Below are 16,627 nucleotides of genomic sequence, written 5' to 3' on the forward strand. Positions count from 1 at the left end.
GTCAACTTAGTTCCCAACGCCTCTTGAAGGCTTTTCCATAACCGAGCAGTAAAACGAGGATCCCTATCCGACACAATAGTCACAAGGACTCCATGAAGTCGAACTATCTCTCTAATGTACAACTCTGCCAAGCGTTCAACCGAGTCGTGATGCACATCGGAATGAAATAGGTAAACTTAGTCAACCTATCAACAATCACCTAAACGGCGTCATTGCCTCGTTAGGAAGCCCAACTACAAAATCCATGGTAACACGCTCCTATTTCCACTCGGCTATTGGTAAAGGTTGCAACAAACCCACTGGTCTCTGATGCTCGGCCTTCACTTGTTGACAAGTAAGGCACTTTAATACACGTCGGGGGTCAAGCTGCCCTGTTTTCCGCACATGCGGCCTCATTCCCAGCACGTGCGGCCTTCTCCCGCACTCCAAACCGACCGAGCGGACAAGCAACTTCGAATGCGTTTTGCATTTTTGTTTTGAGGGGCGCTGCCCCCTAGACCCCCGCGAGCTGACCGGGCAGCTCGACCCCCAACTGGCCCAGTCGAAGTGGCAAAACATGAAAGAAGGATTGAAACCAGGATCGCTACACCGACCGTTTCAACATATATTATACTTATAATATAATAATATAATGATATTAATAAGTATAATAACAAATTATTAGCCTTATCATCTCTATAATTTAAGTTTGTAAACTCTTATTATATATAATTTTGATTCTAACTCATTAGGAAGCCTTATTATTTATTATTATTTTTTTGTTTGTATTTTTATTAATCTAGTAATTGAAAAGTATTTATTAAATGGATGGATTGAATATGTTTGAAGTAGTGAATAAATAATTAATTTAATGTTTTTACATAGACTTATGACTATACTAAAAAGTGACTCAATAGTTTGAAAGGTTTTAGACTGGTTAAACCGCATTGAACCGAATCGTTTTAATTGGTTCGGTTTAGTGCGATTTGATGAAAGAAACAACTTGTATCGGTTATCAAAATAATAAAATCGACATTATCCGTTCGGTGAAAAATTTTACCTAAATACCGACTGTATCGAACGAATTACATCCCTATTGGTGGGTGTGCTCCCAACCCAATTGCTCAAGGTTCGATTATTAGACTAGGCTGCGAGATATTTTATTTGATAAAAGGATTATCGATATCTAATTAATTAATTAATTTTTTTAACAAATATGTTTTATTCAATGTCTTTTTAAAAGTGAAAATTTTCAATTATTGAAATAAGTTTCAAAATAGGCACAATAAACTACACAACAGTTACGGGTGGGCTGTTTGCCACATTTTTTACAAGGTGGTTATAACTTATTTTAATTTGAGAATTGGTATTAGATTATTTGGTACAGTTTTTACTTATAGTTTATTAGGCAAAAATAACTTAAATAAATTAGAAGGGAAAAAAAATTGATTATTTTTAGAAGCCGGAGAATATGATATATTTAATTTTTACTTTCTGATTATCAAATTTTAAGTTAAAAAAAAAAAAAAAAAAAAAACTCCACCAAATAGACCAATGATCAATTTGGGTCACATACAACCTAATATTGTGGTGAGATCAAATTTCATGAGTGTATCGGCTGGTCTGTCACGTATCATAGATTAACTATTATGGTGGATTGCTACATTCCTCTATGGACCGTTACATTTCATTAATGATTTTTAAAATTTTATGATCATCACACCCCATTTTGATATATATTGGCTGCTACTCTCAATAGAAAAATGTTAGTAATTTAAAAAGTTTTACCAAATTTTCTACTAAATATCTTATATGAGTGTGAGACCCACACCATGTGAGTTCCACACTCATGTGAGACATTTAGTCATTTATTTGATAAAAAAATTGGGGCTTATAACATTTTATATTTTTCAATTGATATTGTTACGTATCTCGATATCACAATTGGAATCATAATTGCAAAAGAAAATTCATAGATGGTCCTAAAATATGGTAAAACGTATGTGCTACTCTTGACAAATAAGAAACTATAATCCATATTAAGTGAGTCATCTGTTATATCTTAATTCTAAAATAACGTCCAATTAGTACACGTTAATTTATGTTTGGGGGGAGGGAAATTAAGTGCACATCTAACCTTTGGCTGCATAGTGCACAAAGTGGTTATTGCGTGATTTGAACATTAATATATGTTTGGGAAGGAAAATTAGGTACACACCTTGTAATAACCCTCACGCTATCCTAACCATACTTATATGCATTCATGTGATTCCGTCTTGTAAACTTGCATCTCGAGTCTTGTCCCTATTCGTTTGAGCGTTACAACATGTTTTGTATCTTGCTGTGTGAGTTTGGCCGAGGTCATTTTCAGTTATCTTGGAACCACTTTGTTTGACCTTTACCTTCGCTTTGACATACTGGCCGAGATGTCATTATCTAGGCCGAGGTGTTCATCACCAAGGCCGAGATGTGAATCATCTAGGCTGAGATGTTACCTTTGCACCAAAGTGACTTTGTCCCAGAGAGGTATGACCTAGACCGAGGTTTGGCACATCTAGGCCAAGGTGTGGCACAGCTTAGTCAAGTATTGTCCTTCCTAGCCAAGGTTTTTGTTCCCTGCTTGCCGATGTCTTTCTCTTAGCCGAGATCATTACTCGCCAGAGTGCCCATACCGTCTTGCTTGTCGAACACACTTTGTCATAGTTTTGTCTCGTCACTCAGCCACCTTTCTGTGTAGCACCAACCAGCCGCTGCCACGTGCCTCTGTAGAGGGTTAAGTCAGCCAGCAAGCTTAGAAATGTATCATTTGCTATATGTCTTTGTTTGTGAGGAGAGAGAAGCTCTAGAGGAAGAAGAAGAAGTTTAGAGTGAGAGAGTGTGTTTCAAGCTTGATTCCTAGAGATCAAACGATTAGATTCGCGTATTGAGGTTAGATTCTTAATCTACTCTTGTCATTCTTATTGATCATCTAGCTGCATTGCATGATCGAACCCGTTTTGCATGTCATGCATCGATTTAAAGTTGGTTTTAGAAAGAGAAAATGGTGTTCTTGTATTCACGAAAGAAAAGTCTTGTTCGATCTGAAAGTTTGCATTAAGTTTCGTGTTTTTGTGTTTGTTCTCACTAGATTCTTGAATAAGGGTATCCAGGTCCATGTTTTTGAACTCATAGCATGAAATCTCAGATTTTGAATTAACAAATCACGATATTTGCATTCATCTTCCTCATGTTCATGTTCTTCAAGAAAGGGAAACCCAGATTTTTCCCGACTTCATTTCGCTGAATGTGGCCATCGAGGCAACACCTCGGCAAGGAGGTGTAGGACCTCGGCCTAGACCTGGTAGTCGCCCAGCATGTTTTCCGAGATAGAGAATTATGTTTGTTTTGATTTGACTTAGTCTTGGGGAATGCCGAGATCATCTGCATGCATGTGGAACTTGCTTGAAAGTGCATTCAATAGACTTTGCCATGTGTTTGTAGGGTTTGGAATTGCTTCGACCCCGGCGTTTGAAGAACTAAGTGAGTGGTATCTTTAATAAAGCTATGTTTTAAATGCTTTGATAAAGTCCTGTTTTGCTTGTTTTGGAAGGTATTTGCAAGCATGAATGGTTATTCCTAATTGAAAATATATATATCTTGTTTCGATGACATTCTTGGAAGTCCGTACGTGCTAAGGGACTATAAGCACTTGTAGCACAAAGTTTGGAAGTTCGTACGTGCTAAGGGACTATAAGCACTTCTAGCACAAAGTTTGGAAGTCCGTACGTGCTAAGGGACTATAAGAACTTGTAGCACAAAGTTTGGAAGTCCGTACGTGCTAAGGGACTATAAGCACTTGTAGCACAAAGTTTGGAAGTCCGTACGTGCTAAGGGACTATAAGCATTTGTAGCACAAAGTTTGGAAGTCCGTACGTGCTAGGGGACTCTAAGCATTAGTAGCACAAGTCCTTAGTGTCCGGGGACTATAATGCAACGACACCATTGAATTGAGATATCTCCCTTGTCTTGCCTTGTCTTGTCTTGTTTGCCACTGGCGGTTTACCGCGTGGGCTTGTTTGCCGAGATGTCATCATTTGTATTATAATGATGTTAGTAAGCATCCTTTGAAACTTGACAGATTTGCTAGATGGACTTGATTCATCCTTTGACTTGCACTAATTATGTTTCGTATTGTTTAACAAAGATCTTGAATACCAGTCATGCAAACCCCTTTATTTCTTATACCATTCACTGAGTATCCAAGCTCACCCTCTCTATATATATGTAGGTGATGAGCAGGAAGGCGGTGACGCCTAGGTGTGACTCGCAAGCTTGTTTTGGGTTTTTGTCTATGTCGGCCTAACTTGTATTCACGTCGGTAGTCTTGAAAATTATGCTTCTCGGCTTATAATGCTTGTAATGTACACACGTCGGCTGAAGAAGCCTTTTGATCAAGATGGAAAATGTATTTTGTACTCTATTGTGTTTGTATCGAAGTTGTAATATTATGAAGAGTTGTATGCCATTCCATGTAACTTACGCACTGCTCTTATGGACCACTTGTATTTTAAAATTTTTGCTTCCGCACTTTTGTGCCCCATATATAATTATACTCTGTTGTGTGTGAATTTTGGAGGTTGGCCTTCGGTAATCCCGGATTACTGGCCATCACGGCACCAAACTAGTACGGGCGGTTTGGGGTCATGACAGATTGGTATCAGAGCACGCGTTCCTTATAGTACGTTATTCACACGTTTGGAGTCCTAAAGAGCATAGGATGTCCCTTAGAATGACCTTAGGATTGCATCATATTGCTTGTTATTTGACAAGGTGTGCATCATCTCGGTGTAACCATTTGTTATTTGCATACATGCTTCTTGGTTCAGTTTGTTTTAAGGTTGCATTTTGCCTACTCTTAGCATCATGAGGAGAGGTAGACCATCAGTTGGCCGAGATCAACCAGAGGATAGATTGGACAGACTAGAGAGACTAGTTGAAGGTTTAACTCACGAGTTGAGGCAGGTGAGGCAACAAAATGCAAGCGCTACATCTACCCCGGCCGAACAGACGGATGGCCGGCATGCAGCTCCACCTCTTCCAGTGCCCCAAGTGCCTCCACAGCCAGCCTTGTACGGGGAAGGGACGATGACTTTGATTAAAGAGTTCAAGAAGATGAACCCACCGAGATTCGCAGGGGGCATAGAGCCGATGAAGGCCGAGGCATGGGTTTTGGAAATGGAAAAGCTGTTTGAGATCTTTCCTAGCACCGACACTCAGAAGGTGACATTAGCAGCATTCACGTTAGACGACGACGCTCGAAGGTGGTGGATGATGATCCGGGAGGCTAATCCTGGTTTAACTTGGGCTAGATTTTTAGAACTTTTTTACAACAAGCATTTTTCGCTTAGCGTTCGAGATCGCAAGGCCACAGAGTTCCAGACTCTAACACAAGGCAGCAGAACAGTAGCAGAGTACGACCGTGCCTTCACCGAATTGGCGAGATATGCGCCTCATATGGTCAGTGATGAGTATAGGAAAGCCAGGAAGTTTGAAAGTGGACTACGAGGACCAATCCAGGATTGGGTCAACATGCTCAATATGCCGACTTACGCCGAGGTGTTAGACAAGGCCATCTTGGCGGAAGCTAACCTAAACTGATATCAAAGTTCAGGAGAGAGTCAGAGGAAGAGACAGAACTATGAGGTCGTTGGATACCGTTTAATGCCAAGAAGAAGGCGAATGTGGGTAGTTCCAGCAACTCAGATCGGGATGAGAATGCTAAGCCGACGTGTACGAGTTGTGGAAAGCCGCATACTGGGGTTTGCCACTGGGCGACAGGAGCCTGCTTTGAATGTGGCGAGATAGGCCACCGCGTGAAGGACTGTCCAAAGGCAAGAGCTGGTGATGGTAAGAAAAGTGGGAGCACCTCAGGCTCTGCACAAGGGAGCAACGTTGGAAGGACACAGATGAGACAGGGCAGAGTTTTTGCTTTAGTGCCAGGAGACACCCAGAATGCTGAAACGGTAGTGTCAGGTACACTCTCAATTTGCTCTCAAGTTGCATACGTCTTGATTGATTCGAGCTCTACGCATTCCTTTGTATCTGTTAAATTTGCCGAGAAGTTGAACAGACCATTAGAACCCCTTGATTATGTGCTATCTGTATCTACTCCATCTGGGGGAACTATACTTATTGCATCCATATATAGGGCGTGTGTTGTGATGATTGAGGATATAGAATTATTAGTGGATTTGATGCCCTTTAACATGACTCACTTTGATGTCATATTGGGAATGGATTGCTTAGTAGCGCATCATGCGTCCATTAATTGTGCTACTAAGAGCGTCACGTTGAAGACCCCAAACAAAACCGAGGTCTTTTTCTAGGGTAAGGGAGTAGTACCCCCACCCTACTTAATCTCATCCATGAAAGCCTATAAGTTGATCCAAAAGGGGTGTCAGGGTTATTTGTGTAGTATACTAAGTGATTTGAACGGAAGTGTTGAGTTAGCCGACATACCAGTTGTTAAGGAATTTCCCGACGTCTTTCCAAATGAGCTGCCTGGCCACTTAGTCGATAGAGAAGTATAGTTTACTGTGGACCTCGTGTCGGGAATGCAACCTATCTCCAAAACACCCTATAGAATGGCCCCAACTGAACTTAGAGAACTGAAACTACAGTTACAAGAATTGTTGGACAAGGGATTCATTAGGCCGAGCACTTCACCGTGGGGAGCACCCGTTTTATTTGTTAAGAAAAAGGATGGCACACTTCGCCTTTGCATTGATTACAGGGAACTTAATAAGGTAACCATCAAGAACAAGTACCCATTGCCTAGGATTGACGACCTGCTTGATCAATTACAAGGGGCGCGAGTCTTTTCCAAGATTGACCTTAGGTCGGGCTACCACCAGTTGAAGGTTAAAGCCGAGGACATTGAGAAAACTGCTTTTCGGACAAGGTATGGCCACTACGAATTTTTGGTAATGCCCTTCGGAGTGACCAATGCTCCTGCAGCGTTCATGGACTTGATGAACAGAGTCTTTAAGCTGTATCTAGATGAGTTTGTAGTTGTTTTTATTGACGATATATTGATCTATTCCAAGAGTACAATTGAGCATGAGAATCATCTGAGACTTGCCTTGCAAATTTTGAGAGACAAGAAGCGCTACGCCAAGTTGAGTAAGTGCGAGTTTTGGCTTTCCAGCATCTCATTTTTAGGGCATGTGATTAATGAAAAGGGTATATCAGTTGATCCGAGTAAGATTGAAGCCATTGTGACTTGGCTGACGCCGACCAACGTGTCCGAGGTTCGTAGTTTTCTGGGCTTGGCAGGTTATTATAGAAAGTTTGTGAAGGACTTCTCAAGGATAGCAGTACCATTGACACAACTAACTAAGAAAGGAACAGCATATGAATGGACTGGTGATAGAGAATCTGCCTTCCAAGAGTTGAAGACGAGGTTAGTTACGGCACCAGTTCTTGTACTCCCGTCGGGTAATGAGGAATTTCAGATTTTCAGCGATGCTTCACATAAAGGTTTGGGTTGCGTGTTAATACAAGGGGGCAGAGTCATAGCATATGCATCTCGTCAGTTGAAGTCTCACGAAAAGAACTATCCAACCCATGATCTAGAGCTAGCAGTCGTGGTGTTTGCTTTGAAGATTTGGCGCCACTACTTGTATGGAGCCTCTTGCCAAGTGTTTACGGATCACAAGAGTTTGAAGTATTTATTCACCCAAAAGGAACTAAATTTGAGGCAGAGAAAATGGCTTGAATTATTGAAAGATTACGACATGCAAATTCAGTATCACCAGGTAAAGCAAACTCGGTAGCCGACGCGTTGAGTAGAAAGTTAGTGGGAAGTTTGGCATGCCTAGCCATGATTTCAATGGAGCCGACTACTATTGGGGAAGTAAAGACAAGGCAAATGGAGGATGGATTCCTAAAGAAAGTAGCCGACGAGATTACCACCAAGCCGAAGTTAGGTTACACACTTGAGAATGGAGTACTTAAGTTTGGAGGAAGATTGTGCGTGGCCGACGTCCCAGAATTGAAAAGAAGGATTCTGCAAGACTCTCATGGATCCCGATTTGCAGTTCATCCAGGGAACACCAAGATGTATCAAGACGTAAAGCAAACCTTTTGGTGGCCGAATATGAAAAGAGAGATAGCCGAGTTCGTGTCTCAGTGTTTGTATTGTCAGCAGGTGAAAGTGGAACATCAGAGGCCGGCAGGACTTCTCCAACCTTTGCCGATTCCGGAGTGGAAATGGGAGGACATCTCCATGAACTTCGTGACTGGTTTGCCGAAGACACAGAAAGGAATGGATTCAATTTGGGTTATAATCGACAGGTTAACTAAGTCAGCGCATTTCTTACCAGTTAGAACTTTGTTCAGTGCTGATCGACTTGCTGTGTTGTATATGAATGAGATCGTTAGACTTCATAGTGTACCGATGTCCATCGTGTCAGACCGAGATCCGAAATTTGTTTCCAGATTTTGGTAGAGTTTACAAAGGGCTTTAGGGACCGAATTGAGGTTTAATACAGCTTTTCATCCGCAGACCGATGGCCAAACAAAGAGAACAATTCAAACACTTGAAGATATGCTTAGACTGTGTGCATTGGACTTCAAGGGAAGCTGGGAAGTGCATTTGCCATTAGTAGAATTCGCTTACAACAACAGCTACCAAGCTAGCATTGGCATGGCGCCGTATGAAGCCTTGTATGGGAGAAAGTGCAGATCGCCGATATGTTGGACCGAAGTAAGAGATAAAGCTTTGATCGGCCCCGATTTAGTCCAAAGGACAACCGAAAAGATTAAGCTCATCCAACAGAGAATCAAAACCGCTCTGAGCCGACAAAAGAGTTACGCCGACCAGAGAAGGAAGGAGTTAGAATTCGAAGTAGGGGATCATGTGTTCCTGAAAACCTCGCCGATGAAAGGAGTTTCAAGATTTGGGAAGAAGGGTAAATTGGCACCCCGTTACATTGGACCGTTTGAAATCCTTGAGAAAGTTAACCTGGTTGCCTACAGACTTGCTTTACCACCGAGATTAAGCCAAGTTCATAATGTGTTTCATATCTCGATGTTGAGAAAATATATACGGGATCCACTACACGTGATCGATCATTTCGGGGTTGTGGTTGATGAAGGCCTAAGCTATGAAGAAGAGCCGATACGCATCATCGATAGACAAGTGAGACGATTGAGAAATAAAACAATACCGATGGTGAAGATTGAGTGGAAAGAGCATTACGGCAAGGATGCTACGTGGGAAATGGAAAAGGAAATGAAAGTCCGATACCCGGAGTTATTCTCGAACCAAGGTAACTCAAGTTTGGGGACCAAACTTCTTTAAGGGGGGAAGGATGTAATAACCCTCACGCTATCCTAACCATACTTATATGCATTCATGTGATTCCGTCTTGTAAACTTGCATCTCGAGTCTTGTCCCTATTCGTTTGAGCGTTACAATATGTTTTGTATCTTGCTGTGTGAGTTTGGCCGAGGTCATTTTTAGTTATCTTGGAACCACTTTGTTTGACCTTTACCTTCGCTTTGACATACTGGCCGAGATGTCATTATCTAGGCTGAGGTGTTCATCACCAAGGCCGAGATGTGAATCATCTAGGCCGAGATGTTACCTTTGCACCAAAGTGACTTTGTCCCGGAAAGGTATGACCTAGACCGAGGTGTGGCACATCTAGGCCAAGGTGTAGCACAGCTTAGTCAAGTGTTGTCCTTCCTAGCCGAGGTCATTGTTCCCTGCTTGCCGATGTCTTTCTCTTAGCCGAGATCATTACTCGCCAGAGTGCCCATACCGTCTTGCTTGTCGAACACACTTTGTCATAGTTTTGTCTCGTCACTCAGCCACCTTTCTGTGTAGCACCAACCAGCCGCTGCCACGTGCCTCTGTAGAGGGTTAAGTCAGCCAGCAAGCTTAGAAATGTATCATTTGCTATATGTCTTTGTTTGTGAGGAGAGAGAAGCTCTAGAGGAAGAAGAAGAAGTTTAGAGTGAGAGAGTGTGTTTCAAGCTTGATTCCTAGAGATCAAACGATTAGATTCGCGTATTGAGGTTAGATTCTTAATCTACTCTTGTCATTCTTATTGATCATCTAGCTGCATTGCATGATCGAACCCGTTTTGCATGTCATGCATCGATTTAAAGTTGGTTTTAGAAAGAGAAAATGGTGTTCTTGTATTCACGAAAGAAAAGTCTTGTTCGATCTGAAAGTTTGCATTAAGTTTCGTGTTTTTGTGTTTGTTCTCACTAGATTCTTGAATAAGGGTATCCAGGTCCATGTTTTTGAACTCATAGCATGAAATCTCAGATTTTGAATTAACAAATCACGATATTTGCATTCATCTTCCTCATGTTCATGTTCTTCAAGAAAGGGAAACCCAGATTTTTCCCGACTTCATTTCGCTGAATGTGGCCATCGAGGCAACACCTCGGCAAGGAGGTGTGGGACCTCGGCCTAGACCTGGTAGTCGCCCAGCATGTTTTCCGAGATAGAGAATTATGTTTGTTTTGATTTGACTTAGTCTTGGGGAATGCCGAGATCATCTGCATGCATGTAGAACTTGCTTGAAAGTGCATTCAATAGACTTTGCCATGTGTTTGTAGGGTTTGGAATTGCTTCGACCCCGGCGTTTGAAGAACTAAGTGAGTGGTATCTTTAATAAAGCTATGTTTTAAATGCTTTGATAAAGTCCTGTTTTGCTTGTTTTGGAAGGTATTTGCAAGCATGAATGGTTATTCCTAATTGAAAATATATATATCTTGTTTCGATGACATTCTTGGAAGTCCGTACGTGCTAAGGGACTATAAGCACTTGTAGCACAAAGTTTGGAAGTTCGTACGTGCTAAGGGACTATAAGCACTTCTAGCACAAAGTTTGGAAGTCCGTACGTGCTAAGGGACTATAAGCACTTGTAGCACAAAGTTTGGAAGTCCGTACGTGCTAAGGGACTATAAGCACTTGTAGCACAAAGTTTGGAAGTCCGTACGTGCTAAGGGACTATAAGCATTTGTAGCACAAAGTTTGGAAGTCCGTACGTGCTAGGGGACTCTAAGCATTAGTAGCACAAGTCCTTAGTGTCCGGGGACTATAATGCAACGACACCATTGAATTGAGATATCTCCCTTGTCTTGCCTTGTCTTGTCTTGTTTGCCACTGGCGGTTTACCGCGTGGGCTTGTTTGCCGAGATGTCATCATTTGTATTATAATGATGTTAGTAAGCATCCTTTGAAACTTGACAGATTTGCTAGATGGACTTGATTCATCCTTTGACTTGCACTAATTATGTTTCGTATTGTTTAACAAAGATCTTGAATACCAGTCATGCAAACCCCTTTATTTCTTATACCATTCACTGAGTATCCAAGCTCACCCTCTCTATATATATGTAGGTGATGAGCAGGAAGGCGGTGACGCCTAGGTGTGACTCGCAAGCTTGTTTTGGGTTTTTGTCTATGTCGGCCTAACTTGTATTCACGTCGGTAGTCTTGAAAATTATGCTTCTCGGCTTATAATGCTTGTAATGTACACACGTCGGCTGAAGAAGCCTTTTGATCAAGATGGAAAATGTATTTTGTACTCTATTGTGTTTGTATCGAAGTTGTAATATTATGAAGAGTGGTATGCCATTCCATGTAACTTACGCATTGCTCTTATGGACCACTTGTATTTTAAAATTTTTGCTTCCGCATTTTTGAGCCCCATATATAATTATACTCTGTTGTGTGTGAATTTTGGAGGTTGGCCTTCGGTAATCCCGGATTACTGGCCATCACGGCACCAAACCAGTCGGGGCGGTTTGGGGTCGTGACACACCTAACCTTTGGCCGCATAGTACATAAAGTGGTTGTCGTGTGATTTGAACTCATAACCTCAAGGTTATTAAGTTAAGATTTTACCATTAAACTAATGGTCATCCCTTATCTATTATATCTCATCTATTTAACAACAACCAACAAAAAAAAAAAAAAACAGAACAAAAAAACAAAAAAACAAACAAACAATCAATCAAACAAACCAATCATTATGTCTTATTTGTAAAATTTTGAACTAAGTGATTGATTTGAAGTATCATATAAGTAATGATGCATAGTTAATGGTGTTTTGGACTATTGAATAATTATCCAAGTGTCAAACAACTGTGAGAACATATACAGGAATTTCTATGGTATACCTTTTAGTTACGATTTTTGTACTATTTGGTTATAATCTATTGTTGTGTTAGTTATAATTTATTCTGATATTGGTTACGACATTATTTTGATTATGATCGAAGAACTCTTTGGTTATACGTTAAGTAGTATTTGATTATTACTCATTATTTTTTTTCCTTAGTTATGACTTTTTTAAGATTAAGGGTTGTTTTGGATACGATATATGAGTTGATTGTTTTACTTATTACAAAAAGACATGAAGAAAATTAGATAGATGATGTGATAGGAATGAGTAACCCCCGTTCGGGATAGGCTTTTTTAGCTTGACTTTTTTACTATTTGACTATTTTAGCTTGTCTAAAAAAAGTTGTGTTTATGATGATTTTTAATTTTTTTAATTGATTTAATGGTTGTGGGAAAAAAAATAAAATAATTATAATTTGAATGTGATATTTTATCTTATTGACTATTTTAGCATTTTTTTTAGTCTTTATTAAGTTATTTTAGTTAAAAAGTTACATCCCAAACAAGGCCAACTTATTTATGGTGTTACCAAAAAAATTCTAAATTATGACATTTATAATAATCAAACCCACAAATGTGAGGAGATGGATGGTATTGTGCGGGGGCATAGCAACCACTGTTGTGGGGGCAATATGGGCTAATTTCGGAGCCCGTTGCGATAATCCGAATATTCATATTTTAGAGTAAATTGGGTGGAACTTACCTGTAAAAAAATCAAATTAATGAGATATCGGTAACCCTTTCATTTCCTCACATTTGTATTCATTTTTATACTTTAAATCACAATTGTCATTTATTTTTATAGATATGCAATTCGATAAAATGGTTAATGATGTCTAATTGACTTGATTTTTTACAGACATATTTTACTCAATATATTCTAAATATGAATAGTTCGAATCATTGAAATGGGCCTAAAATGGGCCCATATGACTGCACATCAGTGAAACCACCCCATTTCCTAAATGTGATTACCCAACGTATACCTAAATTGGTGTAATGTTACAATATCTTGTAATAGGGGTGAGCAACAGATATACCGATCTGCCCAAACCGACCGAACCGATCCGATCCGCCGCATTATGGACGAATGTGTGATAACGAGCGGACGATTACAGATTGATTTTTTCCAATCCGCCTAGTTTTGGACAGATGGCGGATTCGAGGTTCCTTTGGCCTAAACTGAACCGCCAAACCGCAAGCACCCATAGTAATTTGTAAGACTTTGTGTTTTCAATTTGTTTAGATATTTTGTTTGTGTTTTTAACTGAAAAAGAGTTTAAATATTCTGTTGAATATGTTTTGTTGAAAAAGAGTTTTCAACTTGAATATATTTTTTGACATGAAAAAAATAAATGTATTATTTATCTATATTTTTTGGTTTTTAAATCTAACTCTAAAAATAATAAATGAAATAGATGATATATGCTGGTTGGTTTTTGTTTTCAAAAACAGATATAGATGTAACAATATAGAGGCATACAATCTCTACTACTGCTCTGTTCATGGTTTTGGTAGTTTGAATTATTTTTATATTTTAAAAACCATAGATTGTAATACTTTATATGGATGAGGCATGCTATAATTGTAATATGTGGATGAGACATGTTGTGATGACCAGGAATAATTATTTGCTCCATTCTCTTTTGTTTCTTATTGGGTTGTAGTGTCCGAAAGTTTTGGTTCTCAAACAAAAACCTTGTTCTTGTCTTTCGGTGATTGACTTTCACTTGTCTCAGAGAGCGCGGGGTCAGGTCCAGAGTGCCTGGGAATCGAACCAGAAAATTTTGGGCTGCTGGGCTAGGGCCGCACGTACGGGGCCCTATGTGACAACCCTCACCTCTGATTACTGCTAAACTGTGACTGAATATGATAAGTAACTGATTAGGAGGAAATCCTAAACTGATTGCATGAGTGTATTGTCTGTAAATGCATTTCTATCTGTTTGACTAGTAAATGATCTGTTCGTGTTTTAACTTCGAATTGCGAATTGAAGGCCTTATCGGCGGCCGAATCTGAAATTGATTGGTGTTTTATGTTAATTAGAATTTAAGTGATATTATGGTAGATTTAATTTAAATTTGATTTGGTGTGATTAAATTAGATTAAATAAAGCTAAATTACATTAGTTCAAGTTTATTACAATTTTCCATTGAGTGGCCATTTCCTATGCACTTGTTTGGGACTTAATTAGTACATTCTATATATCATTTCATCATCCTTCTTGAGACCAAAACCGTGAGCAAGAGAGAGAGAGAGTAGGAGAGCTTTGGTTTCAACAAGAATTGCTTGGAGAATTAGAAGAATTGAAGAATAGATTGCATAATTGAGCTTCTAAACTTGAAATTGAGGACCTAAGGTAGGATGTTTATCCTTTAGTTTGTGAATTCAAGTTGGTTCTTGCATGGTTCATGAGTCATTAGTGATCTAAGTCAAGAATTGGTTTAAAGAGTTGATTTGAGTAGCTAAATCATGCATGCATGTACACATTGTTGAGTTTTGAGGTTGATATCATGGAAATCCTCACATGCATGTCTATATTCTGGCTATGGTCCATGAATTCATCATGTTTTTGAGTGAATTGACTCATTTGATCAAGTATTTGAAGCTTTGATTTCAATTGAACACTTGCATGTTACATATACATTATGTTCATGAAGTTTTGTTTGGAATTGTGTTCAATTGGCTTACCTTTGGGCTTGATTTTACAAAATTGATCTTCAAAACATGTTATATTGTTGGTTTTCAAGTGTTTTCCAGAAAATGGGCCCAAAAGGTTGAGTTTTGATGTGTTGAATGCTTGGTTTGAGCTTGGGAGGCAAATCTGGAAATTCTAGATTTTGGCTTCCACGCTCAAGCGAAGGATTCCACGCTCGAGCGACCATCTTTTGTTTAGAGCTCCGCCCGAGCGAAGAGATGCTGGCTCGAGCGTAAATTGCAAGCTCTCAGATTTTTGGTGCGCGCAGACGCACGCTCGAGCGACGAGACCTACGCTCGAGTGGAGGATGTGTCTCACGCTCAAGCGAGCATCGAGCGAGCGTCGAGCGGAGATTTTCAACATCCAGCACTTTTTGCATTTTTACAGACCGCTCAAGCGAGGAAGTCCACGCTCGAGCGGCCCCACTGTTTTGACAAGCTCGCTCAAGCGAAGAAAGCCACGCTCGAGCGAGACCCCTGTTTTCTGAAAATTTTAAAAAGTGTTTTAAAGTGCATCTTTGCATTCTTTTTCCATCCTAGGCATTCCTAGGCCATGTTTAAGGCATCTTAATGAGGATATTGATGTAGAACCACACCGAGTCAAGTTAGGGGTTAAGTTATTAAACCTAAGTGTATAACTTTTTTTTTTTTTTGAACAGCAAAGAAAAAGGGCTTTATTGATGAAACAGAAAAAAAACTATTACATCAAAAAAGGCTAGGAGGAGGAGTGCAGAGAGCATCATAGCGAACCCAATCAATCCCAACTAGGTTGGCACCGATAGGGCCGCACAATCATATGCTAGCACAACCACAAGAGTTGGTGAGGAACCAACCACAAACAACAAAGACTACCTCACCCAAAAAAGCATTAGCCACACCTAGAACAAACCAAGCAAACAATCTAATCCTATTCACCAGCCTCTCTGATCAACCATCCTCATAGCAGCAGCAGAGGAGACAACCAGAGCAACCAGCAGAAGAAGACTCTTGAACACTACAATTCACCCAGCAGAAGTAGGCTCAGACAATTCCCACCTTGCCATCAATTCTACTACCTGCAGACCAAAACATGCCCAGCAATCCAAGGCAGCTCAGAATCAACATGGCCAGAAGAAGCATCAGACCACTGCCACTGCAAACTGCAATAGTCCAGCATCAGACTACTGCCACTTTCACCAGCATACCTGCACCCAATACTCCCTCTGCATCAGTCCAGCTTCACCAAAACATGCACCAAGACAGCAGTAGGCCAACTCAGATCACCAAACCCTGGCCAGAGGTAAATGGAACCAACATCCCACCCAGCAGCAAGCAACCCAGCAGCCCACACAGCTGGCCAGACAGTATTCTACAACCCAGCAGGCCAGAAGAAGTCCAACACCAATACCTACTTCAACCAATGCCCCTGATGCAGAACCTTACCTGTTGCAGGTTATCCACAAAATCATTTACAGAATAACCTGAGTTGCAAGCGCCAGCATCTTTGCACCACAACGCGACTCGCACTTTAATGGCCTCACACAGCTCCTCAAGATTTGGGTGAATGCCATTAAAGATACAATCATTTCTTAATTTCCAGATGGACCAAATCACAGCCAGAGGCATGGCCTTCCAAATCACCCTCTCTTGTTTATTCAGCCTTGTACCAACCCACCAATCAAACAGATAGAGCACTGAACCAGGTAGAACCCACTGCAAACCCCACCAATTTAGCATATGTGCCCAAACCTTCCAAGCAAAAGGGCAAAGAAGAAGCACATGATT

Source organism: Camellia sinensis, chromosome 6, assembly GCF_055761805.1.
Source record: "Camellia sinensis isolate YWXY chromosome 6, ASM5576180v1, whole genome shotgun sequence".
In the NCBI taxonomy this organism is placed as follows: Eukaryota; Viridiplantae; Streptophyta; class Magnoliopsida; order Ericales; family Theaceae; genus Camellia; species Camellia sinensis.